The sequence below is a fragment of the Vombatus ursinus genome, unplaced genomic scaffold (genome assembly GCF_900497805.2).
Source record: "Vombatus ursinus unplaced genomic scaffold, bare-nosed wombat genome assembly UNPS02005659.1, whole genome shotgun sequence".
NCBI classification, from domain to species: Eukaryota; Metazoa; Chordata; class Mammalia; order Diprotodontia; family Vombatidae; genus Vombatus; species Vombatus ursinus.
In genome coordinates this window covers 4,056,435-4,061,332 of record NW_020945437.1, presented here as the reverse complement: position 1 = coordinate 4,061,332, position 4,898 = coordinate 4,056,435, and positions in this window count along the sequence as shown.

Sequence of the window (4,898 nt, the reverse complement as noted above, 5' to 3'; positions counted from 1 at the left end):
CAAAGTAATTAGAACCAAGAGAAGAATATACACAATGAGTACAACAATGTAGAAGGGATCACGAAAAGGAAGTTAAATTGAGTCATCTAAAAAAAAATGAAATTCTCTGTTGTTGTTTTTCAGTTATGTATGACTCTTTGTGACTCAATTTGGGGTTTAATTGGCAAAGATACTGGAGGGGTTTGCTATTTACTTCTCCATTTTATATATCATCTCATTTTATAGATGAGGAAACTGAGGCAAACAGGGTTAAGTGACTTACACAGGGTTACAGTTAGTAAGTGTCTGAGGTTGGATTTGAACTCAGGTCCCCTTTACTCCAAGCCTGGCATTCTCTTCATTGCACCACCTAATTGCCAAAATTCTCAGAGAACAGATAATGAAACATGCCTCTCCCATAGCAGCAGAAGGAGAGGATCCAGTAGGAAAGAAAATTGTATGCATTGCGAGATGCAGGCACTATGTTGAATCTTTTTGTTTGATTTTCTTTGTCAAAAGGCAGGAGTCTATTGAGGAAGAGGATGGGAAATGAATGTATCAAGTGAACAAATAGCATCAAGAAAACACATTTATTTGTTTTCAAATGAAGGAGTTTGGCCTTGACAACTTCCAAGGTTCTTTGCAACTCTAGAATCTACGATCCCATGATTGTTAGTTAATCTGACTTAAAAATTGTCACAAATTGTCAACAATTGGGTAATAAAAGGAATATCATCAAAATGATGGTAAAGCATTAGATACGGTGGCAGGTGAAAGATGAAATGACTGAGGAAACAAAGGTCGGAGCCTCCAAACATATTGATTTATTAAGCAACGCATGCCAATGGCATACCAAATCAGTTCCAGGCCTTCCTCAGCATTGGCACTGGACCCTGAATACAGGGGGAAGCAGACTTTTATGCACTAAAAATAGTTAATCAAATAAAACCAATTAATTAAATGAAAACAATTAACAAGACACAAACTAGTATTCAAGATTAGGTAATCAGATTTCTAATTGGAGGAAAGATTAAAGACTTTCCAAGTTGGGAGGAGGAGAGCAAACAAAGGCAATTCCCTGAAATCAGAAAAAGAGGTATTCTACTCCTCCTAAGTGTCAATAAAACAATCAAAGGAACATGGAAATGATAACTGATTGACCAGTACATGCTCAGTTTTTAGATGAGAGGTATGGGTTGATTGAGATGTATAATCATGAGAAAACGCCTTGCATCAGTCTTCGGATCTGACCAGCTTTCTGGTCAACATCACCTAGGTCCTCGGTTAAGGGTCTTTAAGCAGCAGGGAGAGGTGGTCCAGCTTCCCAGCCATGCAGGGATAGTTCAAACAGTGTTGTAAAGTCCTCTCACAATTCCCACAATTGAATAAAGTTTTCACACAGAACAGAAATTGGACTAGACCCATAATTGAATATAAAGGGAACTGAGCTAGCTGCAGAACAGACTCACAAGCTGGAGTATGGTTCACTCGATTCCCACAATGACTACTCACTGTCCTACTCCCCTCAATTCCCTCAATACTAAAAACAAAGACTAAAAATGAAAAGAAAACAGAGAAGTAGCTGATTGTTTTGTTTGCCTTATTGATGCCTTTGGTTTTTTACACCACAATCATTTCTTAATATCCCCTATACTTTCACATGCTCCCTTGCAACAAATGTAACAAAGAAAAAACAGTTCAGCAAGATAATACTATTCCTGCTTTCTCCCTATGCTTGAATTTTGTGTTGTGTGGGAATCCATCCAAGGGCCAAGCCCTGTCTGTGTTCTCTGGAAGTGTGAAAGTCTTTGCGGGAAGCCTCCCCTGCCTGAGTGACTATGTGGAAACTCATCAAGCAGCTGAGTCATCACAGTAGAAATCTGCATAGAAGGATAACTGATCTCAGATTTGTGGGCTAGTACAGATGCAAAAAAAAGGACTTCTCAGGTGTTCCTTTTTTGTCAGCTGAAAAACAAGCGCAGTAGAGTGAGCCCAGAACCTGGCATCTCTTTAGTTTTCATAGCATAACACCCCAACAAATTAGATAAGTATTCACAATCTAACAATTAGACTCTTCTCTATATCTGGAAATAATCTCAGAAGTCATTTAGTCTTAACTTGTACCTGGATTAGATGATTGCTAAGGTTGCTTCCAACTCTGACATTCTATAATCCTTTGTGACGGCCTAATTCTTTAATAATAATAGTAATAGCTAATTTATATAGCACTTCCTATGTGCCAGGCAGTGTTAAGCACTTTATAATTATCATCTCATTTGATCCTCAGAACAGCTCTGGAGAGTTAGTGTTATTATTGTCCCCATTTTACAGATGATGAAACTGAGGCAAACAGAGGTTAAGTGATTTGCCCATGGTCATACCGTTAGTAAGTGTCTAAGGCTGGATTTGAACTCTGGTCTTCCTAACTCCAGGTCCAGTGCTCTATCTTCTGTGCAACCTCACTGCTACCTTTAATTCATAGGACCATAGATTTCAAGGTAAAGGGAACTTTGAGGTTATGAAGTCCTGACCCCTCATTTAGCAAAGGAGGAAACTGAGGCCCAAGAGAGATCAAATGACTTCCCCAAGATCACAGATAGAAAATGCCAGAGTAGGATTTGAACCAGGTCATCTGACTCCGAAACTGTCCTCTTGCCTCTAGGCTATGCTTTCTCGTGAAATAGAGGGAAAAATTTCACTTGAGGGTCCCAGGGAAAGTGTGTTCCAGCTATTTGAGGCTTTGCTGTACCCACTTATTTTAGCTTAGAATACTGTTAGAAAGCTCAAGCATTGGGAAATGTTTTTTTTAATTGCATGAAAGAATTCTAATTCTTAGTTAATGCAAAGCAAGAGTATTGCAGAAAGGGGAACATAAAAATGAACTTGATGTTCACCACTGAAAGAGTGAAACAAATAACATATTCTCTGCATTTCCCTTTAAAACTTGAGGTTGAGGTGATGCTGCACTGGCCTCCCTTACTCATATATTGCTATTGCAATGTTAAGGTTGTGAAATTAGACAGGAAATGCAATAGAGACAACTAACTTGAAATATATAGTCCAGATAGCATTCATTTCCCGTAACTGAGGTTAACAACCTCTGATGGCAGAGAATACCCTATGAGAAACTGACCGGTGAAGATCTCTCACCCCAAAACAACTCTAATCAGCCCTCAGCTACAACCCAGGCTTCCCTGTCTGGTCCACTCTCCTTTGTAAGTTCTCATAGTGATGATGCAGGGCATGTGGTAGACTTTCTGTAGATATGGCTGTCTGGCCGCCTCTCTGTGTAACGGAAGCAGATGAGGAAATAGGTCAATAAGTTTAGAACTTAACTGAAGAGGGAGAGATTATAGCCCCTTGAAGGATGACGGGAGATATTTTGATTTTTTTTTTTAATCTAGATCTCTAATGGCACAGGAAACTACTTCCACCAATGTAGTTTGTGACCTTAGAAAATTCCCTTGGGCACTGAGAGATCACATAGCCACTAATGGTCAGAGGAGAGACTTGAATCCAGGTCTTCTTAAGGGCTCTTCCTATGCCTTACTTAGACTTAATTACTTAGACTATATTAATACAAAAGAGCATTCTAAACAAGGAAGATGATAGTCTCAAGTCTCACTGTAGCTTGAACTCATTGGGAGAAATCTCAAGATGATGTTCAGTTCTTTAGCTGTCACATTTGAAAAGGCAAGTCATGAGACAAGAGAAAAGAAAAACTATCAATAGACATGGTACCTTGATTTTAACTTATTATTGATTATTTTCTTTGTTTTTGCTGTTGTTATTAATGCAGGTCCTGGCTCTTTGTTGGTCCATTCACATAGCTGTTAGTACCGGCATCTGTGATGTCTCCTTATAAAGATATAAAGTCCTCGTTGCCTCACTGATAAAGCTTTTGATCTAGCCTTGATTAGATGCCTCCTTGATAAAGAGTGACTTCCTTGCCTTGTTTTGGGTGTCTATTGCCCTAATGATACTACAGTAAAGATGATTGATTTAACATTGATTGATTTGTAGCTAGTTTATATACTTGGCTATTTAAAGTAGGCTCAGAGACATTAAGGCTGGAAACGAGAACTGGAGACAGAGAAATACAGAGAGAACAGAGGCTATCCAGAAAGCTAGTTGGTTCCTTGAGATAATCTTGAGATATTTTGAAGGGATATCTATACACACAATCCAGTGGCCCCTCAGAAGAAAAGCAGTAATGAAGGCCTAGGAATGGAGGAGACCAGAAGCAGCAGCAAAGTGGTGGTATATGAAGAACTATGGGGAATCAGTTTCCTGAACTTTGGCCAGGTCTGCTTTTCTCCCCATTAAGTCTTGATAGCCATATGTAAAGATAGATCGAGGAAGTTCCCCCAAGGGCTATGAGCAGAGTAAGAATTTAACTAGGTAAAAGCAAGAAAACCCAAGTTAAAGTTGTGTGTGTGTGTGTGTGTGTGTGTGTGCACGTGCGTGTGAGGGAGTCCAGAGAAACAAGGTCATAAAATAGGAGGAGGAAATCCAAGACACACAGCCCAAAGTCAAGCATTCCCTGTTTTGACATCTGCTTGTCTGACCACCCACTCTCCATCCCCCAAGCTGACATGGCATCCGATATTTGGGGATAAAAGCGATTTCAGGTGGGGTGTCATTTTTCATCTAACCTAGTAATACCCTCACCATGCCAACAGCTGCTATTGACACCCAAGATGAGTCTCTATGGGAGACAGGGAGAGATGAAGCGAACCTACTACCCTGTCTGACTGCTGTCTTTCAGATCTTTCTTCCAACATCTGATCAATAATGTTCTTGTATCCTTTAATGATCTTAGAAAAACACTATTGTAATGAGAGCCCATTTCTTCTTTGATCCTGAACCAGAGGCCCCTCCTGTCAAATTTAAGGAGGTAAACCAGAAGACTGATAAGA